We start from the raw sequence: 27,223 nt of genomic DNA on the forward strand, positions 1-27,223 counted from the left end.
TTAAAGATACGCCCAGAGTAAAACCCTGGTTCTGAACACCCTCAGACTTTTAGGGGAGTTTGGTTCTGTAGCTAAACTTCGTGGCTTTGGCTCCTCTCTGATACTTAGGTGCTGGCTGTATTTCAAAATCTGTCATGTTTGGCATAAGATCTCATCATAAATGACTCTCCCTTAGCCCCCTCTGCTGTGGTTGAGAGCAGGTTGTCCGGCTAGTGCAGACACATCTAAAAGGGTCCTTGACACCCGTTTGGTCATCCCGAGGAAATGGGAAGAAACGGACTCACAAATAGAAGATGAATACAGATTTATTTATGCTACAGTTGGAAATATCCCCCTTTTGCCCCTCTCCCCTGCACATTGCCCACAATCAGGAAGGCCCCCGAGCTGTTCATTTTGTGCAGTGGCTCGCATCCCACATTCATGTGTTTTGGAGGCTTGGAAGTATGTAGAGATGATTTACCTTATCCTTGCCCATTTATCCCAAGAATGCTTTTGGAGGCAGTTTTGTCCTTTTCCTGGTTCACTTAGTGCTCCTGGATTGGTCTGCCACGCAGAGCTGCACCCAGATGAGTGAGATGTTCTCAGACTGAGTAGCCTCAGTGGAAAAGGGGAGCTTCTTGTAATGGCAAATGACCTTGTGGCTGTGGCTTCATTATCTGGAGCCTGTGAATTTCGCTTCCCTCCCTCTTTTGCCCCTGCCACCCCTGCGTTCCTACGTGCCTGCCTGCTGCTCATTACAAAGGCTTGAGTCGCTTTGCCCTACGAATCCTAGCCTAGTAATTTCTCAAAATAAAGAGAATTAATTTCACCTTTGAAGAGCTCTGCTGCAGACTTGCCAGCCTGCCGTAGAGCTGCTATGCAAAGTGACAGCATGGTATCCTTGGGCTACTTTAGAAAACTCTTCCTTTCTGATGGCCACAGGAAAGGGAGGCAGAGAGAATTTGTGTGTGTGAGAGAAACACACACGTAGGAGGTAGGTATCCTACTTGCATTGTGCAGTGGTGCACAGTGAACCACCTGGGGCTGCATGCAGAAATGATATTTCTCCATATCCTTTTCAGATGATTGTTATTGTCATGGATTTGCTTCCTGATGGCCACTGATGATGATACCTGGACAAACACATCAGGCTGGAAAGCTACTGGCAAGCCCTCACATTGCCTTGCATTAAAAAGAAACAACAAAACCAACAGCAAAACAAACCCTACGGTAACATGTTAATTCTCATCCTCTTTGGGTCTCTAGTACACTCTTTTGATCTTTTTCTCTGCAAAGCCATCTCATTGGAATGTTCAGTCCCTATGCCAGACCTAAGTGCCAGCAACATGAATGTTTTCTAATTAAAAATAGATCATGGACAATGCCACTTCCTAAACTCTGTGACTTACCACTTAATAACAAATGGTTACTCACTTCCTTTGGAACGCGCATTGGAAGTGTTCTGTTTTCTCCCCATGTTTTCTTTATTTTAAGTTCCTTCAGATTCCTTTGATAGTTTTTGTGATTTGTGACTCCTTAAAATTACAACCATCTCATCAAATGGCAATTATGTTTTGGTTTTAGGGTTTATAAAACTTTGTTAAAATGTTAACACTGTGGGATGTGGATTTTCTATATAAGTTAATGTATAGTGCAGCATGGGATAGCTCAGTGGTTTTAGCATTGGCCTCCTAAACTCAGAGTTGAGTTCAGTTCTTGAGGGGGCCATTTAGGGATCTGGGCCAAAAATCTGTCTGGGGATTGGTCCTGTTTTGAGCAGGGGGTTGGACTAGGTGACCTCTTGAGGTCCCTTCCAACCCTGATATTCTATGATTCTAAAGTCACTGTCCAGCAAAGCAAAATATCAAAGGAATCTGTGCATTGACTTAAGTGTTTTGCCGCATTGAAGGCTAGTTGTAGATGCTCATTGGCAAGAATATGGGGAAGGATGTAAAATTTGAGAAAGACAATGGCCATGGGTTTGATTTCTACATGGATTTGTAAAATAGTGAGGCTTAAGAACACTCTTAACAGCCGCAAAATGCGTTTGCTTACAAATTTATCTTGTCTTGAGCACAAACTAGATGAGGAATTTTTCAGCTCCATCACATCCTGTGATGTACCAATCTTTTTTTTTTTTTTTCAATTCAGGTGAGGTCCTTTTCAAACCAAGCAGCAGTAGAGGTGTAGGGTTTTTCTGGGTGTCCTGTCACCTCTTGCAGCTGACCCAGCATGCAGCCTAGATCAGAATTAATGGTCTGATGGTTTTCTGTTGTGGTCAGTACCTCCAACTTCTGTTTTGCTGGGATTTGTGGGTATTCAGCACTCAAGAAAATTGGCCCCTTTAGCAGCAAACTAGTTGTTGCAGAAATATCCATGGAGATTTGCCAGGTTCCTCTGCTTTACTGGGTTTCTTCCATCCAGATGTGCTAACTTTTCTCAGATAAGCATTAGCTGGCATTCTTTCTTCCTCCAAGTTCCTAAGAATTATATCTCTGGATCTCTTATCTTAGGGCTGGTCTACACTGGTAACTTTAATAAGCATAGTTGTGTCTCTTGAGATACGATAAATCCACAGCCCTGAGAGAGACAGCTGTGCCAGCCTAACCCTGGGGTAGACAGTGCTAGGTCAATGGAATTCTATTGATCTAGCTGCCACCTCTTATGAAGGTGGATTAACTACAGCGATAGGAAGAACCCCTGCTGTCTCTGTAGTGTGTGTTGCTGCAGTGGTGCCACTGTACCCTTACTCACTATAGATTCTGATGTTTCCTGCTAAAGAAGATGGTTTTTGCTCGTTGGGCCATGTAGGGAAAAAATGCCAGGAAATTTCTGGGAAGGGGAGCAGATCTTTTTCTCTTACAACTTTGTTTTTCACATCCAGTTCAAAAGAAGTAAAATAGCATATTTGTGTGTCTGTTTTCTCCTTCCTCTCTCTTCCCCTCCCCCTGTTTTCTTGTTAGGTGACTGGATGCCAAATCAGTTTTTCATTCATTCACCTATTAATTTTCCACCCTTGACCTTAAGTTGGTAGGTTGCTGGCCTTCCAGAGTGAACTCCTCTCTTTGCAACTCACAAGTGTGAACTTCCTTTCATTATCTCACCCCTTTGTCTTCATCCTGGCTACTTCTAGCCCTGGAGGTCAGGTGTGTCTCCATGGCCCATTCAATCATTGCCCTGATTTGTGAAGATTACCAGCCAGTTTGGTGATGCTGCCAGTCCTCAGGTGATGACTGTTTAGAGATGCGGACTCTTGTCCACTGGGCACTAGATGGAAACCACCAACTCATTTCTCTTGTGGCACTAACAACCTTCAAATCCTGCAAACTTTTCATTACTGCCAACCTGGGCTGGGTTTGAAATGGTAATTTAGAAGTTGACCAGTCTGAGAGGGCATTATTGTGCAGATTCTCCCTTCTGTCATTCTCTCTGGTTTGGATCTTCTCAGAAGCATCGTTTGCCTTCTGGAAAGGCACATAAGCAATGGCATAAACCTGTGAGCGATTCCCTTAAAGAGGTACTGTAATGTGCATGTAAGGCTTACATGGCAATGGAAAAGTGTTGGGGAGGTTGCCCAGGTAGTATGTAGTATTTATGTTGGGGTTTGTTGTCTGTATTGAGAGGCTGAAGTGAGGGTTGGTTTCTGTTATATATTAGGAGGGTGGTTGGGGTTTGGATATAGTTGGGGTTTTGATAAAGGTAGGGTTCCAACCTTAACTGAGAATTTCATGGTTTCACATTTTAACTCTGGTGCCTTCAAGCTGCAGCGTGTTCTACATAGGGCTACCCTGGAGATCTACTTGGGAAATTTTAGCTAGTGCAGAATGTTTATATAGTGGCATTATCCAAAAACACTGACAGCTACTGAGTAGCCAGATTCTGGCTGCCGCCCTGCTCTGTCAGACTGAAGCTGAATTTTCAAACCCTCTGGGTCCAGTCTAGTCATTCAGGGTGTCTAGATTTCCAGCATACCAAATTGTACTGAATGTGCTGGGATTTGGGAGTAGACCAGCTGACCGCAGATTGTGTATATCTTGCTGTGATACAGGCAGACCATTTCCTCATATCTCTCTGAACATTTAACTGTTTGCTCCAAGAGCTGCCTTCCAGCAGAGGTAGAACTGCTGGGTGGGGCTAACTCTTCATTGGGCTTGGTGGGAATCTTCACTAGCTGTGAAAGCCTTGATGATTCAAGCTGATACTTAGCAGATTTAATCAAAAGCATAGGGTGTAGGTGCCTAGTTGGTTCTGCCCTTTGGCTGCTAGTAGCTGGATCCCTCAGGGGGAGGGGAATGCAAAGCTTTAGTGTAAGAAGAAAGGATCAAAGTTAAGACAACATATTCTGTTTTTTAAAATCATAGGAACTAAATGAAGAAGATTAGATAGAAAGACCTACTGGGTTCGCGTGATCATACTTTTCCAATACAAAATTTGCCCTGCAGTATATTAGGATTTTATTGTTTAATACTATAGATGTGCATGATGCTTTACAGAGTGAATGCAGATGTGGTCTCTGCCTGGAGGATCTTGCAAACTAGGGGTTTACTTGATCTTAAAATCCCTCTGTTTTAGAGAGGATTTGACATGTGGCAAAATAGCATTGAATCTAACTTGTGCCGATCTAGGTTGGATTTAAAGAATGAAGACAGAAGTGACATTGCTTGTTTTGTTTTAAGCAAATGAGAACAAATTGCCATTCGTTCCCTCTTGAAACCCTGCCCCTCAAGCTCAGAATGGAATGAAGTAAAATACAACTACAAAACCATGCTGCAGAGTGCTGAACAGCTGGCAAGGGAATTGGACTGACTGCAAGGAATTCTTGCTCTGTGTACATAAATCTCCGAGAGGTCTGAGTGCAGCAGGGGGAAGTGCGCAGAGCTTGTAGCCGAGAGTATCCTGGAGCCAGGAGGCAGGCAGCATTGTGCCATATGTGAGCTCCAGCCTGAGTAAACTTGATAAACAAGGGAGGAAATTTTTTGTCTAGCAGAAAAAACAGTGGGAGCACTCAAAGCTTACCAGGTTTTTCCGGTAAATATACCAAGCAATTCCCAGATTGCTCATTGTGCATTTTGGCTGAAAATGCTGTAAATGAGCCAGCAGCCAGCTGCTTGTGGATGTACTGGAGTGGCCTGAGGTCTTGAAATTTGAGTTCTAGAGAACTTTGCCTAGGGCACATCACTGGCTGTGATCAACAGAGCAGCTGGGTGAGTAGTAAGAGGAGGTGGAATCATGGGGGTTTCCTTTGAGCAGAGTGGAGACCCAGTGTTGCAAAGGAGAGAGAGAGAAATTGAGCGATTCCAGAGGCCATCCCACAAACATTCTTCTTCCTTAAGTGTGTGGCAAGGACATGGAGACCCACAACTTACACCTTATGGGTTGGGATTTTTCTGAATTTTAATGGGTCTTGTGCTTCAAAAGGTCCCGTAGGTGCTTTTGAAATTCCCACTCTCGGTTGATAAAAGGAATCTTAATGTCTTCCTCTTCTTTTGATGAACCCTGCAGTCTCCCTAGTACTAGCTAGTTTGTGAATAGGTAAGTAAAACATAACGTCTGTTAAGTTCTGGTTATCATTAGCACTCCATCAATGTGAAAACATGAAATTGGCTACTTACCCTGGTATCTGACTTCCATGAAAATGCATAATTCTTGATAACTTGACCACTGACTTCAGCAAAAGCTGTATGCGTCCGTGCAAGGACAGAGAGTACCTCTCTCCCCACCTGTGCCAGGTAATGTCTCCGTTAGTGCTTTGCTTTTAAAAGTGTAAAATAAGTCTGTAGTATTCACTTTGCCACTTCATAAGATCAGCTTTATTGTGTTTCTCTTTAGTTCATTATTTTCCCAAACATCCAGTCAGCTTTGATTTATGGTTGGCTCCTGCTACTCTTACATGTTTTACCTTTCACAGCATGCCACTCAATCTAAAAATAAATTACAGCAGTGAAAATTAGTTCCACTATTAAAGGAGACATTTAAAAAAGAAATGATTCTCTCAGCACAGATAATATCCTTGGCTAGCTAACTGAAAAGCTCCGTCTGAGTGTGTGTGTGAGAGTGAGTGAGTGAAATAAATGGGGAAGACAGTGGCTTGCCACCTAGGTACAAGAGATTGTAAGTCTTGAAACATGGTTTAATGACAACTTGCGCTACTATCCTGGTTAGTATTTATCCCATCTGTTGCTCACTCAGATGCATGACATTTGTTGTTGTCCTCCATATCCTGCTTTCTCAAGGTGTTTCTCTGCACAGTAGTGTGCTCATCACATAGAACTGATAGGACTCATGATACATCATGGTCAAGTTTAAATAAGACTGCATCATTGACAGCTCAGACCAGCATGGAAAGAGTAAACTCAAGAAACTCAGGCAACCATAGAGTTCTGCCACTAATAGCACCTGCTTCTTTCAGCCCCACTAGGAGACTGCAGCAAATCCTAAAGGGACACTGATGCTACGTTTCCAGAGCCTTCTCCATAGAATTTCATGGTAAGGCCATGAGAGCTTGAAAGTTCTGTGGGAGGTTGGAGTTAGACTTTAAGGAATTCTAGGAATCCTTTTGAGTAAGAAGGTTTCCACCTTCTTGGCAAACTTGTGTGCTGCCAAGTTATTCTATTATCGTAGAAAAAACGAGAAGTCCAGTGGCACCTTAAAGACTAACAAATTTATTTGGGCATAAGCTTTTGTGTGTAAAATAAATAAATAAAAAAAATCCACTTCTTCAAATGCATGGAGTGAAAATTACAGATGCAGGCATTATTAAACTGACGCATGAAGAAAAGGGAGTTACCTCACAAATGGAGAACCAGTGTTGACAAGGCCAATTGAATCAGGCTGGATGTGGTCCACTCCCAATAACTGATGAGGTGATGTCTTGGTATTGACACCTCTCTTGGAATTGACACCTCATCAATTATTGGGAGTAGACCACATCCAGCCTGATTGAATTGGTCCTGTCAGCACTGGTTCTCCACTTGTGAGGTAACTCCCTTTTCTTCATGTGTTTGTTTAATAATGCCTGCATCTGTAACTTTCACTCCATGCATCTGAGGAAGTGGATTTTTATTTATTTATTTATTTTACACACAAAAGCTTATGCCCAAATAAATTTGTTAGTCTTTAAGGTGCCACCAGATTCCTCATTTTTTTTGTGGATACAGACTAACACAGCTACCCCTCTGATACTTAGTTATTGTAGGTCATCCAATTAGCCATAGCCGCCACAGGGCTTTTCCCACATGCTGTACTTTCTTCTAGCTCTCACAGTTGTCTCGTTCATTGGCCTTCATCAAAGGAGGTTTTATCTTTTATGTGGTGGTGTCTCTGTTTGGGTTGTATTCTTCTGTGTCTTCTCATCGCCCAGACCTGTGTAGTCTTACACCATTTCCGTTTCTCTCTCTCACAGACTCTAGGACTGGAAGGGACCTCGAGAGGTCACCGAGTCCAGTCCCCTGCCCTCATGGCAGGACTAAATATTGACTAGACCATCCCTAATAGACATTTATCTAACCTACTCTTAAATATCTCCAGAGATGGAGATTCCACAACTTCCCTAGGCAATCTATTCCAGTGTTTAACTACCCTGACAGTTAGGAACTTTTTCCTAATGTCCAACCTAAATCTCCCTTGCTGCAGTTTAAGCCCATTGCTTCTTGTTCTATCATTAGAGGCTAAGGTGAACAAGTTTTCTCCCTCCTCCTGTTGACACCCTTTTAGATACCTGAAAACTGCTATCATGTCCCCTCTGTCTTCTCTTTTCCAAACTAAACAAACCCAATTCCTTCAGCCTTCCTTCATAGGTCATGTTCTCAAGACCTTTAATCATTCTTGTTGCTCTTCTCTGGACCCTCTCCAATTTCTCCACATCTTTCTTGAAATGCGGTGCCCAGAACTGGACACAATACTCCAGTTGAAGCCTAACCAGCGCAGAGTAAAGCGGAAGAATGACTTCTCGTGTCTTGTTTACAACACACCTGTTAATGCATCCCAGAATCACGTTTGCTTTTTTTGCAACAGTATCACACTGTCGACTCATATTAAGCTTGTGGTCCACTATGACCCCTAGATCTTTCTGCCATACTCCTTCCTAGACAGTCTCCTCCCATTCTGTATGTGTGAAACTGATTGTTCCTTCCTAAGTGGAGCACTTTGCATTTATCTTTATTGAACTTCATCCTGTTTACCTCAGACCATTTCTCCAATTTGTCCAGATCATTTCGGTTTGGATCAGGCCCTTTGTGTTTAACCGAGTTTCTCCTCACTCTTACCTGATGCCCACCATTCTTGCCAGGACAACCTCATTAAAGCCTGTGTGGACTTATGTAGAGAACCAGAGGTCTTCATGCTGAAGGAAGACAACCTGTGATTTAGTTTTGTGCTGGGTTGCATTTAGAGAGGCATGTGGAAAGCTAGCCTCGTTGCATGGGTTTTCTTCTCTTTCCCCTTCCACTCTCCCGTTTATGTTGTTGAGGGGAAGATTCTTTAACACTTTGCTACCAGCTGGCTCCCCAGATGAACAGCAAGTTTGGTAATCCTGGACATCAGTGCTGAGTAATAACTTCTATGACCAAATTGATACCTGGGTTAAGTGCAACAGTTACCCATGACCTTGAGTTCATAGTTATTTGCAGCAGTGGAGACTTGTGTTGTAGACTTGGCTCAGACTTACTCTCTCTGAATACTAAATCCAGAGACAATGGAGAAACTCCTCTTGACTTCAGGGAATTTGGGATCAGGTCCTCTTTAAGCAACTAGTAAGAAGTATCTCTTTATACGCATGAAAAAATATTTCTCAGCAGAACCAGCCAGTTTTGTACTATGGCTTATATACTGCCACAGTTATAAACTAGCTAGTGGAAAATATTGCTAGTATAAGAAAGGGGCAAGGGGGGATATTGTAGTAACAGATTAGAGAGCCTTGTTAGCGTGCAAGAATCAGAAAGTGAAGCTAACCAGTCACTCACTGTCCAAGCTGAGAAAAGTTCACCATGTAACCAAACAATATAAACTGGTGCCTGGCAGATCAAAACATTACCGTTCTTAGTTTTAGCAATCTGCAACATAATTGGTAATATTCGGTAGTAAACCAGATGAGGATTTAAAACAATTTTTTATTTTACTGTCCCTTTATAATTGAATTTCACAAAACCTGCAAATTGAACTGTTTGATTCTGGTTAGTACAAAAGTCTGTACCACAGCACCTGGGAGCTTGCACAATGGATACCTTCCCAAGAGAAGAAGGGGTCGTAACAGTAGAATATTTGAAAGATATGTCTGATGCAAACTGATCGGTTGTGGGTAGAACGTGATTAATATCTCCGTTAACATCACAGAGAGAAGAGCTCGTATCTCATAGCGCACAGGTGCAACTTTTTGCTTTAGTGCCTGCATCTTAAACCCTCAGAACTGCTGAAAGATAGTGATGAGTTGGAAGAGCAGGGTGGGCATTGATATGCTCTCTGAGCATTCCACTTTGTTTTGCAATTGCCACAGCATGTGTATCATTTTAAGCTGCTGCAGAGTTTACCTAGGGCAAGTATATGACATATTGCAAATGACAACTTGTCTAAAGTCGCTTTTAAAACCTCATATTTCTGTAACTCACTTTCACTGGTGCAGACTCTGGTGTATTCATCCGCTGCTTACCATTGAAAATGTGAATGCCAACTACATGGATGTTTTCAACTTCAGGTTTGGATCCCTTGCTGTTTGCTTCCCGCTACTCAGGTAGCTTCTGGCAATGTCCGCTCAACAGCTTCCTCTCAATCAGAAATTTTGAGCCTGGGGAGGGAAGAGCGTAGAGAATGGGATGTATGTAGCAGGGTCATTGTTTTTTAGGGTGAAGGGTCACCTCATCTCACCTCCAGGAAGGGAATTTTTCCAGGAGTTATTGGACAAAGGACAGGCCCAGTGTTCAAGATACAGTCCCTCATTAAATGAATTATAGTTTATTACTTAGCACGGCGGGCTGGGAGCTATTCAGGACTCCTGGCTTTTAATCATGGTGCTTTACTGACTCACCATGTGACTCTTACCCTCTTTGTAGTTCAGTTTACACATCTGTAAAATAGGTACAAAAATGCAGTGTACTTACCACACCCACTGTAAGTGCAGTGAAATAGGAATAGTTAGGGAACAAGTTTTCTAAATGGTACTTTTACCTGGTTAGACATCCCTTTTTCCTGCATTCTGTCCAGTTATCCTAGGTGAGTTTCTTCATTCCTGTATTTTAGGCTGTTGCTGTACAGAACCTCACAGTCGTCTCCCCCAGAGGCATCACTCTTGTAGGAAAGGATTTTGTGTTTGCATATGTTCTGTTCTTTCCTTTAGCTGTTTGTTTCTATTCTGTGACCTGGTTGCAGAAATTCATGCAGTGTTGTTTTGTTGAGCTTATTGAGGGAGTATAATCTGCAAACAAGGAAGGTAGCTGGGATACAGTTAAATTAGCTTTCTCATATGGAAGGATTTGACTGGGAAAAGAGAGGCAAACTCTGGAATAGGTGGAAAATTTGCCAAGTGATTTGATCTCACCTGCCTCTCTCATTTCAGGGAGAAGGAACGCCCCCAACAGAATGTGCCACTGTAACCAAGCTACAGAAAACAATCCAGCAGAGGCAGGAGTGGGTGGGTATGTTGATTTACCGGCATCGCGGTCTAGCATCAGTTTGGAAGGTTCACAAGAACACCTGAGGCAAATACGGATGAGTCATAGGACGTCACCCAAAATCCAAGAGCTGACAGATGGTGATTGCGGTGACAGAGCTTATACATTTACAGCTATTGCCACTTCATGTTTTCCACCTGCTTATTTGCCTTCTGAGAGAAGTGGTGCACTGCTGGTGCTCACTGAGGAGAGCAGGGTAGCAACACAGAGAGGTGCTAAGAGCCGTTGCCATAACTGTCTAAGAAGCCTACTTCAGTGCTTGTACTCTGCCCTGATTTCTAAATAACCGTCAAAGCCGCCTAGTTGTCCTTGTATTAGAGAGACCCTCTGTTCAATATCTTCCTCTCAAGCTCCGTTCCACTTGACTCCCATCAGCTGTGCCAGTTGGAGCTGCAGATTAGCCCTTATTTTTGGCTGTCAGGACTGCATGTGATCCGTTCATTGTGAATCGTTGCCCACTTGCCTCTCTTCCCCTCCTCCCCCCCAAGTTGCTTAAATGACTTTGGCTGGTGTCCCAGAACAGCCTCTGAACACACACACAAACCTGGAAGGCTAAAATAACACTTTTAAATTGTTAAATAAATAGTGATCAGTCTCTTCAATGAGAAACACACGTGAATTCATTATAATTTTGCCCCTCTTGGGTGCAAGGTTCTGGTTTTTCTTTTATTCCTGTGTGTGTGTGTGTGTGCGTGTGTGTGCGCGCGCCTGAACCATTTGTTATAGTTAGTAATTTGTGTGTCATGTTCCCAAGTGGGATCAGGAGGGCTGTGCGAATTCTAGAGTTACTAAACACTTACAGTAAAAATGCAGTCATCCTGAATCTATTCCAGAGATTTTAGTCCTTTTTCCCTCCAGGATGCTACTGCTGCGTCACTCACATTCTTCTCCCTCACCACATTGTTGAAGAATCAATCACTTTATGAATCCAGTAACGCTTTCAGTGCTAATAATAATACTCCACTCTTATGCAGCCTTCCTCCTCTGGAGATATCAAAGAACTTTGCAAAGGAGGGTAAACATCTTTATAGCTCAGCAGGTTAGTGTCGGAGCTGGGAATACAACTCAGCACCCCCAACTGCCGGTCGAGGGCTTTATGCAGTGTTGGAGTCATGGGACTGACAAGATGGGTGAAGTAAAATTTTTATTCCACCAACTTTAGTTGGTGAGCGAGGTCTGAGGAAGAGCTCTGTAGCTCTGAAGCTTGTCTCTCTCTCCAACAAAAGTTGGTCCAATAAAATATTACTTCACCCATCTCGTCAGTCCCATGCTTTATTTACTGAATGACACTGCCTCCTTAATCATGTACTGACTGTCTTCATTGCAGGGCACTGGTTGTCTTGCAACCAGTGACTTCTGTGCTGCTGGTGGACACCTACCATTGTCATTGCTAGGGCTGGGTCATATTTGGGGGTCCGAGGGGCTTGCAGTGCTGCTGCTGCTGCTGAGGGGAGAGGCTTCTTGGATTTCTGCTGTTTCTTTAACATTGTTAAACAGGAGAATGTGCCTGTTTTCACAGCACCCCTTGCCCCTGTATTGCAGGCAGCCATCCAGAAAGGATGCATTCCTCCCTGGCATATTTTTGGACTGCAGACAAAAATAGAATATCAATTCTTGTACTGTAAGAGAACAGGGATTCCAGTGGTGAGTTTTTAATGGGTATTTGGAAAATGTTCTGGAAAATGGCTGCCAGCAAACCCATGTTTGACTAGAAGTGATGACTAATTTAGATGCCTGCCTGGCAGGGTGTGGGGGAGCTTTAGTGCAAGACAGTTATTCTTACGTTTGAACCCTGAGCAAAACATGCTAGTAGTTGCCTGTATCTCAGCCTCTCGTAAGGAATGGAAGCGTTTCCTTGGGTGGTTTTGATGCTTCCCTGTGTAAGAAGGTACAGAAGCATTGAGCATGGTCTTTCAACCAGTTGTGCACCCACCTTATAGTAATTTCACCGAGACCAACAGTTTCCAACCTTTTTCTTTGAGGCCCCGCCCAAAGGTCCAGGGCCCGGTGGGAGGGGCACTGGGGGTTTGGGCTCTGGCTGCTGAACGAAGGGGAAGGGGCTTGGGCATACATGTAGTTTGACTTCTGAATACAAGTCATGTGTGTGATGCAGCTGCAAAAAAGGGAAGGCTAATATGATTCTGGAGTGTATGAATAGGAGTGTTGTGTGTAAGACACAGGAGGCACTTGTCCTGCTCTACTTGGCACTCTACTTGGCAGCTGGTATACTGTGTCCACATCTGGGCACCACAATTTGGAAAGAGTCTAGAGGACAGCAACAAAAATGATAAAAGGTTTAGAAAACCTGATCTATGAGGGAAGGTTGAGAAAACTGAGCATGTTTAGTCTTGAGAAAAAAAGACTGAGGAGTGACCTGATAAGTCTTCCAAAATATTGAGGGCTGGTATAAAGACGACAGTGATCAGGTGGTCTTCATGTCTACTGAAAGTAGGTCAAGAAGTACTGGGCTTAATCTGCAGCCTGGGAGATTTAGGATAGATATTAGGAAAAACTTTCTAACTATAGGGGTAGTAAAGCTCTGGAACAGGCTTCCAAGGGAGGTCATGGAAGCATCACTGGAAGATTTTAAAACAAGTTGTCAGGGGTGGTCTGGATTTACTTGGTTCTTCCACAGCACAAAGGGTGGACTTGATGTCTTCTCGAGGTCCCTTCCAGCCATACATTTCTATGATTCTGGGGTTCTTTTGACAGAATTTGCTGATTCAGTTCAATTGAAATGTTTCATAAGAACAAAAGAATGGCCCTTCCAGGTCAGACCAAAGGTCCATCTAGTCCAGTATCCTGTCTTGCGATAGTGGCCAGTGCCAGGTCCCCCAGAGGGAATGAACAGAACAGGGAATCACCAAGTGAACCATCCCCTGTCGATCATTCCCAGTGTCTGGCAAACAGAGGCTAGGGACACCATTCCTGTCCATCCTGGCTAATAGCTATTGATGGACCTATCCTCCATGAATGTATCTTGTTTGTTTTTGAACCCTGTTATGGTCTTGGCCTTCACAACATCCTCTGGCAAAGAGTTCCACAGGTTGACTCTGCATTGTGTGAAGAAATACTTCCTTTCATTTTAAACCTGCTGCCTATTAATTTGATTTGGTAACCCCTAGTTCTTGTGTTATGACAAATATTAAACAGCACTTCCTTATCTACTTTCTCTACACCAGTCATGACTTTATAGACCTCAATCATATCTTCCCTTAGTCATCTCTTTTCCATGCTGAAAAGTCCCAGTCTTATTAATCTCTCCTCATACGGAAGCTGTTCCATACCCTAATAATTTTTGTTTCCCTTTTCTGAACCTTTTCTAATTCCAGTGTATCTTTTTTGAGCTGAAGTGACCACATCTGCACACAGTATTCACTATGTGGGCATACCATAGATTTATATAGAGGCAACATGGTATTTTCTGTCCTATTTTCTATTCCCTTCTTAATTATTCCCAGCATTCTGTTCACTTTTTTTGACTGCCACTGCACATTGAGTGGACGTTTTCAGAGAACTATCCACAATGATGCCAAGATTTTTCTTGAGTGGTATCAGCTAATTTAGACCATCATTTTATATGTATAGTTGGGATTATGCTTTCCAATGTGCATTACTTTGCATTTATCAACATTAAATTTCATCTGCCATTTTGTTGCCTAGTCACCTAGTTTTGAGAGCTCCTTTTGTAGCTCTTCGCACTCTGCTTGGGTCTTAACTATCTTGAGTAGTTTTGTATCATCTGCAGATTTTGCCACCTCAGTTTATCCCTTTTTCCAGATTGTTTGTGAATATGTTGAATAGGTCTGGTCCCAGAACAGATCCCTGGGGGACACCACTATTTACCTCTCTCTCAATTCTGAAAACTGACCATTTATACCTACCTTTTGTTTCCTATCTTTTAACCAGTTACCAATCTGTTTCGTGGAGGTGGTTCAGTTTTGCCAAAGTTCTTATAGAACTGGGACAGGTTTGTTTTGGAAACCTGCCTTCTTTCCTGCCTGCCCACTCACCCAGATGCTCAGCAGACCTCCTGGGGAGCATGGGCTTCTAGAGTCCATAGCTGTGGGGTCATCCTGCCAGTTCGACTGCCCTGGCACTATGGCTCTGTTCTCTTTTTGTGGTGAATTTCTAAATGTTTGGGCTTTGATCTGAACTGGAACTGAACTGCATTTTGAAATATCAAAATCCTCTGCAAAAGGACATTACTTTCCTCCTCCTAGCTCTACTTTCAACCCCAAAAGAAATGGAGGTATGGAATCATAACAACACAGGGAGGGAGTTGTGTGGTGAGGTAGGGTTCAGTTGCTGGCCATGCTATTGATATGGTTGTCATTGCAAGTCAAAAGCGAGTCACAATGTCTGACTCGCGTATTGTATTGTCCGTAAACTATACTGTATATATGAACTACAGCTGGTGTAATACTGCCCCTTGATTTTCTACTGGGGCTATTTCAGTTGTCTGTGGAGTGAGGAGCTACTGGAGGACACCTGGTGCTAATAGATGGTAACCTTGTTACTGTACCATGAGAATTTGTGGTGTCAAATTTAGATTCCATTAGCCAGCTGAGGAAGGGAAGACAGGCAGTGAACTGGGGGGATGGGGAGAGAGGTGGATTGCACACAGGTGGTAGGGAAAAGCTTGGGAAGTTATCTAATCCAACTCCCTGTGCTGAGGCAGGGCAAAGTATATGTAGACCATCTCTGACAGATGTTCGTCTGAGCTGTTCTTAAAAACCTCTAATGACATGATCAATCAGTCCCATTGACTTCAGCGGGACCATGTATAAGCTTAGAGTTACATGTGCTCAAGTGATCTGCTGTATTGGCCCCTGAGTACATGTACATGTACATGAACTGTTCTGATACTAAGGCGACGGACATATAGTAAAACCTAGGTACCTCAGAAAGGCACTCAATGAGCAGAACTGAAGTCCTTTCCTTAGGACAAGTGCAGCATGGACAGTGATGGTTGAAATTCCCCTAAAGACATGCTTCAAATTTAGCCTAGCAGGGTCAGCTGTTGAGAGGGGAATTCCGTCTTTGAGAGCATTTGGTCCTTGGCTTTTTTGGGTCAGTTGTGGTGATGTGAACAGCGGGAACTGCATGGAGGCTACTAACCTACACCCATTGCAAAACTTCCTGTGACTGCTGATATCTGTTGGATGTGAACTGGTGATGTGGAAGTAGAAGTCTTTAATCTTCCTTTGCCAGTCTCTTGAGCCATCTAATCTGCGGGGTTTACAGAGAATGCACAATCCTATGAACTAACTGCACGATAGTAATCCCTCACTCATTAACTGACAGAACAGTAAATTCCACTTTCTCCATAATTAAGAAGGGAAATAAATGTTTCAATCACTTGAATACTCAGAAGACCATTGAATGGAAGTTCTGGTGAGTCTGGGGTAGATTCTCAAAGGCACTAAAGGGTGGTTAGGTATCTAACTCAAGGATCCAAACTCCTTATGGGTTTGTGTAAAGTCTCCCCCTGTGGGATGACTGACATCAGCTGTCTCAAGGTTTACCAGGCAGAAAATGTATTTTATTTATTTAAACCTTTATCAATAAAAGGACTCTGATGTCTGGTGACCAGATTGTTGATATAATAGTAAATATGAGATAGAAGCTGGTCTTAATAGTTTTGTGGATTTACCTTTTACTCACAAGCAACATATTCAAAGATATCAAGTTCACTTCAAAACCGTGAAGAATTTACCATTGCATGTTCCTTAGTGAAATGACACGGCTGCTCAAATTCCATTCTTAGAAAGTACCCAATTTTCCACAGGAATATACTAGCTGGGCTATCAAGTGGTAGTGGACAGTATCAATGGAACCATCTAGTTATTGTGATTGTCGTGATTTAATTGATCAGACACATGATACATCTCTAACATAAGATTACTCTTGTATTCAGTAAATAATGCCCAGCCGCTATAACGTTATTGTTCTCCTTAAAAAGTGCTTCCCTGTTCATTCTGTAAGGAGATACCCAAGAGAAGTCTGCAAGACCTGGACTTAAAGGCCTCTTATAGGACATTTTAGGATGCAGAGGGTGTTACATGTATAAGTGTGCAAAATCCACTCTTTTTGGTTTGTGACGAGCTTTATTTTTTTGGCAGACCTAAGCCAGTGAGTTTAGTTGTTGTTTTGTTAAGCTTGCTTGGAGTTTTGGGTTCACCTCTAACATTGCAAAACCTTCAAGTTTCGTGCACTACTTCCCCCCGCAACAGACTCAGTCATCTTTTCTTAGCAGACCCAGATATTTATTTTCCAAGATGGAGGTTTGGTGAACTTACTTCCCCCTTTACTTCCCCACCATTGAGTCAGATTGTTGCTGGCCTAACTCTGTTAACTTCAGTTAAATCTCAACAACAGAGGCTTGGCCCACTGTCTTAGGAGCAGTTGGTGCTCGCCTTCTTGGCTTTCAGGTTCTGGCTGGGCTGCTTTTCTCAGGGCCCAGCTGCTTCTTGCAGAGCTGATCTGATTAAGAGAACTGCGATGAGCTGTTTATCCCTTGTTCAATAGCCGCTATGCCAGGTCTTGCTGCTGCTGCTTCTGCAGTAGCTGTTTATTGTTGGTGCTAAATGGTGTCCAGAGTCGGTGTTGGTACTGGGGAAGCCAGCAGACCACTTAGAAAGAGAGACTCCACAGACCCACTTGTTTCAATTGATGCTGGGATGGCCTGGTTGCTATCTTCTCTCTTCCTTAGCAAAGGCATACTGGACTGGGTGTGCTGAAGGAGAATGGGGTTGAAGGCAGGTGAAACCTATGAATGCCAGTGACTGCTGGAGCCTGACTGACTATTGAGTTCAGTATTGGCTTGGATTAGTCCAGGGAATGGTGAAAACTGCCTTCTTAAAATTGGGGGTTGGTTTCTGTTGCACATGGAAAAAGAAATATCATTACTTGAAGCAAGTATAAGCAAATGCTTTCAAACAGCTGTCATCAGCTTGCATGAGTCTCTCACCTGTTTGCCTATAATAATATAGAACAATATTAATTAGAGATGGAATAGTCCAATCCATATTCCCTGCTGGGCAATGTGGTGTTATACCAGAGAGTACATGTCCTAGCAGCTAGTTTTGAATGGCTCAAAATATAAAATAAAATGAAGAGGTTTGCACCATTTCTCTGGGGAGACTTTAATAGAGCTCATTCTCAGCGATGTTGCTGTTTGTTAATTCAGGGCTGTACCCTTCATCCAGAGGCCTACGGATTTTTATCAAGTCTCTCCTTGTCATTGCTTAGCCAAGTTATACAAATGTAATTCTTCTAAACTTTCCTTTATATGTCAGTGCCTTCAGCCCTTTAATCAAAGTCTTTGGTACCCACTTTGGCTGAAAACAAGCTAGCGTGGGGGGGAATGTGTGGAATTGAGTTGTCTGGTAGGAAATGCTCCTGAGAGCAATACCAGTTTATATTCTAGTGCACTGCATTTGGCTATATGGCCTCACTCCATGTTTCCTCAAAAGCTCTTTTGACTACCTTGGTGTGTGCGCCACTGAGGATTTCTGGCTCACGTTCATGTTCTCAGACTTGGCATCATTTGTATTTAATTAATACATTATTTATGGTGTTGGACAGCACCATAAGCCATTAAATGGCCTGATTAAATGTCCATGGGGGCAGGTGTTTGAGAATCAGGTCCAGAAAGGGTGCGCTAAACCTTCTGTTCCTCTCCACTCATCTTCAGCATTGACTGCAATATGACAGCTTCATTTTAATCCCTTGATTTTAACAGAGGAAGATTGGTCCTCTGTCTGCTTTTTTGAGACTGTCCCAGTGCAGGGCAACGTACCAAGTGTTAGGTGTTGCTACCAGTCCATTCACACCATGCCAGATGTTAGGGATTCCCTTTTCTGACTAGCCTATTTGGACCTGCACTACAAAATTGTCATTGACAATTTCTCAAATTATTTTGAGTGAGGTGAGTGAGCTAAGCAGCATGTACACTTAAGGATAAACTTTTCAAACTTAGGTTCCTAAAGTTAAGCACTTGATTCCCTATCGAGGCACAAATGTCCTGATTTTTCCAAATCCCCATCGATTGCAGTGGGAGCTGCAGGATCTCTGAAACCCAGGGCAAGCACCTGGATAGCAATAGTAACAATAATCAAAAATACCTGTGTAACCCCCAAGGAGCTTCCCTACGTCCCTGGGACCCTTTGTGTGGGTAGCTCAGATTGAGACACAGTGTCCCTGGAAGGAAGGGCAAACTCAGAGTCTGTTGGGCAACCCAGAGGGAGAGAGGAGGGACACTGTGTAGAATGCCAGGGGCCCTATTGGCTTGGGGGGAGGATTGCAGGTGTGCCTACTCATTGGAGGGGGCAGAGTCACACGATTGACATGAAGAAGAGCTAGCCTGACCAATAGGGAGTGAGATGCCCTCCCCTGGGAGCCCAGGAGAGGGGAGAAGCCCCATTTTGGAGCATCCTGGAGCCAGCCAGGGAAAGGGCAGGACTAGCTGGGGGGGCTGCTGCCTGCTGGGAATGCCTCAGAGCACTGGGATGGGAGACTAAACTTAGGTGTTCAGTATATTTTTGTAACCTGCAACTTGAGCCCTACACCGTTGTGGTGAGGGGAAATCCTGGGTCTAGAAGCTGTCTGTGATAGGATTGTACCAGACCAAGAGGCCCCCTGCCAGAGGCCTTATGGTCCTACCACACCCTGTCCCAGAAAGGAGCAATAGAGAAGTCCTCCAGATGGCCTAGAGAGGCTGCACGAGAAGTAGCCAATCATGGCCCAGTAGGGCCGTATAAAAGGAGCTGCAGGATGCCAGCGCAGGAGTCAGTTGCTACGTGGAGCTGGAGGAGCAGGGATGGTATTCCTGGCTTGCTGAAGCAAGGACAGAAAGCAGTTGCTGGCAGGCACTGGGGAACAAGAAAGAGCTCCTGGCTGGCTGCTGGGACTCAGTACGAGAGTGAAGCCAGAGACCTGAGCAACCAGAAGAGCTGGAGATGATAATGGTCATTGCGCTGGATTGGTAGCTAAATGTTTCTATTCCAGCTGAGCAAGGACTCTGTTACAGCTGGTCCGTGTTCCATCTGCACTTTTTAAAAGAGAAAATTGGGGTTCAGACTAGATGAAACTTTCTATGGAAAGTGTTGATTTTTTGTGTGTGGAAGAGTCTGTTTTTGGGGGTTTTGGCTAAAATTTAGACTTTGAAATTACCTGGGGGGAGGGGGTGGGAATGGAGGAAGGGAGAAATCCTGTTTTCCAGCAGGCTCTACTAAATGTAGCTTCTTTCTAGACTTTGCTGCTCTGCAAAATAAGGAGCACGATGAACTGTCATTAAGCATTTTAATCTCAAAACTGAAGAAACAAGTGTTGATAAGGGTATGTCTGCACTACGGAGACTATGCTGGCACAGCTATGCAGGCGTAGCTCCGTGGTGTAGACACAGCCTACTGTGGCAAAGGGTTTCTCTGTTGGTGTATGAGACCACCACCACCCTGGAACGATGTTAGTTACGTTGACATAGCGACAGAAGGTATTGTGATGGATACAAAGAGTAGTCATCTCAAGAACAGCCAAGTATTCTCTCTCACTTGTAGATACAGGTACATTTATATATGAATTAAAGGAGTCCTTCACGCATTTGGCAAGTGTCAAGTGTCACAAAGTTTAGGCAATTCTGAGCGACGGCAGTATTACTAACCCCTAGAGTGCTGAAACCATGAGTTATCCCCCCAAAATCACGAGACTGACTTAAAAATCATTAAATATTTTTTTTAAATAACGGGATCTTTTTGGTGAGAGAGACTCAAGGGTTCATGTCTACAAGCTTTTCTCCACAATCATGAGGGACAGAAACTTAATAAATGAATCTAAGTGAGATTCTTGCATAATCACTAGCTTCCAGGAGTTGAGGCTTTGAAAATAATCACCACGTATCCTGATAAACACAGGAGTTGGCAGCACTGCACAGAGGTGTCGTGTTTTCCTTGACAGCGGAATAGAAATTGAGGCTTGAGTTCCCCACCAGGAAATGCCCCTGTCCTCACTGCACTTTTACTGGGAAACGGGGGGTCAGTTTCTTTACTCTGCAAGTTGCAGCAGGCCATCCTGAGAGGCAGCTGTGCTGCAGATGCTAGTTTGCACTCTCAGTATTGCAGCCGTCCTGTACCACAGACTTTACCTACCCAGATGCTATTTCCTGGTTTTTAAAAAAAAGTGGATCTTTGATCTTCATTAACTGTCTCTGTTTTATGGGGCTTTATCTGGAGGGGGAGGGGGGGGAGGCAGTTCTGCTCCATACATGCCTGTGCAACTCTGTTGACTTCAATGAGGCTAGCACAGGTGTAGCGGAAGGCACAATTGAGTCTTATTATTTTAGCATGCTGCATGCAGTCCTTGCATTTATCATACGTAATAGCTTGTTACCCACGCTTTGCTTATAAAGGCCTGTTCAGCTACAGGAATGTTTGACGGGTTCCTGTGTAGCGAACTGTAAACATCTCAGGGGTATCTCATCAGCTATGTGATTCATTTTGCTCCCCTGTTGCTGGATTATTAAGTGCATTTGTCACTGGGGAGGTCATAGCAATGAGAAGGACTCAGAGAGACTGTGAACTGTCTAGTCTGTGAACAGATGGCTCAGTTTTCTAGAATCTAGCAGGGGTGTTTCCTCCCTCTGTGCCTCTTTCCACCCCCACCCCTCCTCGCCATGACAGATTATGCCATCTGTGCAATTAAATTAATTTAGCTGGGGGATTTCCACTGACTGCCTCTTTGCTCTGAGCTGGCTAACTGCGATTGGAATGGCACTGCCTAGGGCCTGGAGAAATCACTTTCTATAATTACTTTACATGGCAGTGCTGTTCTGAAGAGTCATAGAAATAAGTTTTGATTGATCAACAGCTCTGTTTAAACCCTGCTGGGACAACATGGGGTTTCTCTGCTAATTGTGAAATGGGGGAAGGAGGAAAACCCAAACCTGACATGGGTTATACTGGCAAATGGGACGCATGATGAGCTTCAACTCTGCTGGCTCAGTGGTGTAAATCCACTGCGCATGCATGCCTGTGCTGATTTTGGTGGATCCTATTTGTTGGATAATTCATTGAATACAGATTGCTAGTGTGTACCCTTTTAACCACATGCATTTCAAGCGTCTTGGAGCCATCTGAATGAGGGGACATCCGTGCCTTGGAAAGTGCAGCGGGGAGGTGTGGCTTAATGCTCTGCAGGGTTGTCCGTTCTGGTTGGACGTATTCCTGGAGGTCTAATCACATGACATAATCTTTAATTAAAGATTAATCTTTCATTTCTGGAGACTCCCGGACAATCCTGGAGGATTGGCAACCCTACTTCACATGCATGGTGCATGTGAGGTCACGATGCATGGAGGATGCCATTTTGAAGAGCAAAATGTCTGCGGTCCTAGGAGCAAATAATTAATTAAAATGCAGCCATGCCAGTAAACAGTTTGGAACCCCTGGGTTAGATGCTTAGTACGATTGTGCAAGGGCTAAAATAAAAGATATTGGCTTCCTTTTGTGAATCTATAGTCCTGCATCGCAGTGCCCTGGATTAACTTCTCCTACCAGGGTCTCTGTGCCTTCTTAAATGCCGGTCCTGGGCAGGGAGTTCCCCCCAGTTTGTGGTCCATCAAACCACTCCGCTTCCTCATTCAGATCCCTTCTCACTTGGCCCACAGGGGAGTTGATAATAGGCCGTACCAGTTTCTAAACTCTCTTTGGGGCAGGGACCATCTTAGTGTATGTTTTTGTATGGTGCCTGGCCCAAGAAAGTCCTGATTCATGTTTGGGATCCCTAGACCCTAATTGCAGAACAAATTAATAGTAGAGAAATCACAATGATCCATATAACAAGTCCCAGTCCCTGTCCCTCCCTCTGCTGATTAAAATGAGAAGTCTAGCACCTGGGCTAGAAAGGCACTAATCCTATAGCCTTGCCCTTGCCCTGTAGGAACGTGAGATGGGGATAGTGTGTGGCTGCTGAATACAACAATGCATAAAATTAGTAATATTGTCATAAGAATTTGAATGTGGATATTTTAGATTTCACTTTGGTTTTCCAAAGAGCTGAATTTTTGTGTCTTAAAGCCCTGGCCGTTAAGGTCAGCATTGAGTTTCTAAGAGAAAAGACCTGGCTCCACCCTAAGGCCATGTCTACATCTAAAATTTTGCAGCGCTGGTTGTTACAGCTGTATTAGTACAGCTGTATAGGGCCAGCGCTGCAGAGTGGCCACACTTACAGCAACCAGCGCTGCAAGTGGTGTTAGATGTGGCCACACTGCAGCGCTGTTGGGCGGCTTCAAGGGGGGTTCCGGGACGAGAGAGCAAACCGGGAAAGGAAACCAGCTTCGCCGCGGTTTGCTCTCTCGGTCCCGGAGCCACCCAGCAAACCGCAGGGAAGGAGACCTGCTTGCTCGGGGTTCCGGGACCGAGAGAGCAAACCGGGAACGCCGCGGTTTGCTCTCTCGGTCCCGGAGCCAGCCAGCAAACCGCAGGGAAGGAGACCTGCTTGCTCGGGGTTTCGGGACCGAGAGAGCAAACCGGGAACGCCGCGGTTTGCTCTCTCGGTCCCGGAGCCAGCCAGCAAACTGCTGGGAAGGAGACCTGCTTGCTCGGGGTTCCGGGACCGAGAGAGCAAACCGCGGCGAAGCTGGTTTCCTTTCCCGGTTTGCTCTCTCGGTCCCGGAACCCCGAGCAAGCAGGTCTCCTTCCCTGCGGTTTGCTGGGTGGCTCCGGGACCGAGAGAGCAAACCGCGGCGTTCCCGGTTTGCTCTCTCGGTCCCGGAACCCCGAGCAAGCAGGTCTCCTTCCCTGCGGTTTGCTGGCTGGCTCCGGGACCGAGAGAGCAAACCGCGGCGTTCCCGGTTTGCTCTCTCGGTCCCGGAACTCCGAGCAAGCAGGTCTCCTTCCCTGCGGTTTGCTGGGTGGCTCCGGGACCGAGAGAGCAAACCGGGAAAGGAAACCAGCTTGATTACCAGAGGCTTCCTCCTTCCACGGAGGTCAAGAAAAGCGCTGGTAACTGTCTACATTGGATTACCAGCGCTGGATCACCAGCGCTGGATCCTCTACACCCGAGACAAAACGGGAGTACGGCCAGCGCTGCAAACAGGGAGTTGCAGCGCTGGTGGTGCCCTGCAGATGTGTACACCTTCAAAGTTGCAGCGCTGTAACTCCCTCACCAGCGCTGCAACTTTCTGATGTAGACAAGCCCTAAGTCTTTTTTGCTGCAGTGTCTGTACTAGAGTAGTGGCAGGTGAGACTAGGCCTATGAAGAGCTAGTGCAAAGCTCCTGAAGGGGAATTTTTTGTTTGTAAAATTTGAGAATTACGAAACCAAAAGTCTGTGCACCTGCTGCTGTCTAATAGCAAAATGGCAGGGGCACCCGATAGAAACTCACTGAAAATCCTTCAGTTTCTGACACTGGCCTGGGAGCCACTGGGGATGTGACCCTTAGTTCTTTGTGCTTCAAGGGTTTGATGATGATAATGATGATGATCCACCTTTGTGGTTGTCACTTGGTTTGGTGAATGTGCCCGTGGACATGTGTGATCGCTGACAAATGTTGCCACTTGCTTGTCACCCTTGTTTAGTTTCAGGGGGGCAGAGGAGAGGGATGAATGTGTGGGTTTTTATTTTTTTCAAAAGAGATGTTATTTATTGGCTTTCTTTGGACTGGGCATTGTAGTGTCCTCACCATAGCCTGGGGAGGAAGAGAATATATATTTTGCTTTTACAGATAGGGATATTGAAGTACAGAGAGGTTACATGACTCGCTGACTAGTGATTCCGGCTGAGCTCTGATTAAACCCACCTGGGAGGCGTTGTTGCTTAGTAGATAGAATACTGCAGTAGGAATCATGAGATCGAGTCTGTTCTCATCTCTGGCACTGGCTTACTGGGTGACCTTCAAGTCACATTCCCCCTTTGCAGAGTCACATTTCCCCTCTACCTCAGTTTTCCCATCTGTAAAATGGTACAGACCACCTTGTAAAGTGCTTTTTGCTCTGTTGGTGAAATGCATTATATGAGAGCTATATAATGAAAACAGTATCCCCCCAGGTTCTATCCAGTCAGTGCCTTAAGCATCAGCTCATCCTTCCTCTTAAGTCAGTGGTACTCAATAAGCAGGCATATTTGAGATCTATCAGTGAAAAGAGCCAGATAAGAGCCAGGTATTATTATTTGACCACAATGAACCCAGCTTGTTCTTTGAGATGATGCTCGTCCATGACTACAGCTGGGTTTCCTTTCCATGCTTTTCTTCCTACCTCCTCCTTTAGATTTAAAGGCATGTACATGTGGGGATGCATAATAAATAGAGTAGGGACTGGAATCAGGGACTAGGAGATGGGACTTTCAGCTTGCCAATTAGATCTTTCAGATTTCGGGCCAAGTCAGTTATCCCCGCTATGCTTTCATTTTTCTGTTGTGCAGGAAGAGTGTAGAACACACAACGTATGGCCAGTTGCTCGCAAACCTGTTGGAAGGGCTGATTAATGTTCATAAAGCACTTTGAGATTCTGAAATGAAAATTTGTATTTAATATTTCCAGCTCTATTTTGGCATTATTTCGATCAGGAGGTTCAAGAATCCTGCTTTTGTCTCCAGACCCTCTGTGCTGCAATCTGTGCAAATCTGTTACAAAACCAGTGCTAATCACCAAAGCAGTTTACTAGCCCAGGTACAAGATCTACTTATCTATGTTAAGTATAATGATGAGTATTAAAATGAATTGCTTTCCTCAAAACTTCAGGACCAGACTTCAAAGAGAAACTGCTGAGCTTCAGTTCATCTGCAAATTTGACACCGTCAGCTCAACACCGTCAGCTCAGGATTAAACAAAGACTGTGAATGGCTTGCCAACTACAAAAGGAATTTATCCTCCCTCGGTGTTCACACCTCATCTGCTCGAAGAGGGCCTCATCCTCCCTGCCTGAACTAACCTAGTTATCTCCAACCTGATTCTTGCTTGCATATATATACCTGCCTCTGGAAATTTCCACTACATGCCTCCGACGAAGTGGGTATTCACCCACGAAAGCTCATGCTCCAATACTTCTGTTAGTCTATAAAGTGCCACAGGACTCTTTGCTGCTTGTACAGATCTAGACTAACATGGCTACCCCTCTGATACTTAAAAATTGGAAGTGGCCTGTGGGTTGTGACGGGTGGGGCAGGAGGTTTATTTGTTTCCAGCAGCTGAGCAGTTGCCCTTTTGAATGGGAGTCGCCCCAAAGGCAGAGAATAAGTATGCAAATCTACCTATGAGCACACAACAAACTGTCTGAATACTCTTTTCTGCTGTTTAATAAATTTACCTCCCACTCAGTAGTAATTTGCATCTTGTAAATTGATCATTCTGTAACTTCTGAGAAAAGATGGTTGAGTCTGATATAAAAAGCCACCTCTTTCAAGCCAGAAGTGGAGGCAAAAAGGGCTAAACCCAGAAGGCAAAACCAGTTGCAAATAGGCATGAGTTGTCAAGTGATGCATGCCTGGTGTTTCCTAAACAAATAGAAAGGGAGGTGGACCGAATCTGGGCCCTGTGTTGACAGAGGACTGGGATTGCTATGAAAATTGGGACACAGACCCTCGGGGTTGGGCAGCATTGTAAGTCTGAGTGGAACCTAAGTACCTGACACCTGGTGATGTCATTACTTAGGAATCTCTCTCTCTTTTTTTTTAAGCCAATTAAATTAAATCCATGCAGACAATGTAGACAAGCCTTTACACTGGTTTAGAATTGTTGATCTCAGGGCTTGTCTACATCAGAAAGTTGCAGCGCTGGTGAGGGAGTTACAGCGCTGCAACTTTGAAGGTGTACACATCTGCAGGGCATCACCAGCGCTGCAACTCCCTGTTTGCAGCGCTGGCCGTACTCCCGTTTTGTCTCGGGTGTAGAGGATCCAGCGCTGGTGATCCAGCGCTGGTAATCCAATGTAAACACTTACCAGCGCTTTTCTTGACCTCCGTGGAAGGAGGAAGCCTCTGGTAATCAAGCTGATCTCCTTTCCCGGTTTGCTCTCTAGTTCCCGGAACCCCGAGCAAGCAGGTAAGGAGAACCGCTTGCTCGGCGGTTCGGGGAACGAGAGAGCAAACCGGGAAAGGAGACCAGCTTTGCCGCGGTTTGCTCTCGCGTTCCCGGAGCCACCCAGCAAACCGCAGGGAAGGAGACCTGCTTGCTCGGGGTTCCGGGAACGCGAGAGCAAACCGCGGCGAAGCTGGTCTCCTTTCCCGGTTTGCTCTCGCGTTCCCCGAACCCCCGTGCAAGCAGGTCTCCTTCCCTGCGGTTTGCAGGGGGGTTCGGGGAACGCGAGAGCAAACCGTGGTGAAGCTGGTCTCCTTTCCCAGTTTGCTCTCGCGTTCCCCGAACCCCCCTTGAAGCCGCCCAACAGCGCTGCAGTGTGGCCACATCTAACACCACTTGCAACGCTGGTTGCTGTAAGTGTGGCCACTCTGCAGCGCTGGCCCTATACAGCTGTACTAATACAGCTGTAACAACCAGCGCTGCAAAATTTTAGATGTAGACATGGCCTCAGTGCAAATGAAACTGATGTATAAACAGTTTTAAGCTAGTATTCATGTGCCCACATTAAG

General features: G+C 44.7%; 1 long non-coding RNA gene across 1 annotated transcript; it reads left to right on the forward strand.

Moving 5' to 3' along the window:
* Positions 1–1,081: 1,081 nt before the first annotated feature.
* On the forward strand, positions 1,082–25,301 carry LOC115647109. The gene is made up of 3 exons (XR_003999213.1): positions 1,082–1,209; positions 10,526–10,604; positions 25,179–25,301. It is a non-coding gene; the product is annotated as an uncharacterized LOC115647109 (long non-coding RNA).
* The last annotated feature ends 1,922 nt before the right edge of the window (positions 25,302–27,223 follow it).

The sequence above is a fragment of the Gopherus evgoodei genome, chromosome 2, assembly GCF_007399415.2.
Source record: "Gopherus evgoodei ecotype Sinaloan lineage chromosome 2, rGopEvg1_v1.p, whole genome shotgun sequence".
Lineage (NCBI taxonomy): Eukaryota > Metazoa > Chordata > Testudines > Testudinidae > Gopherus > Gopherus evgoodei.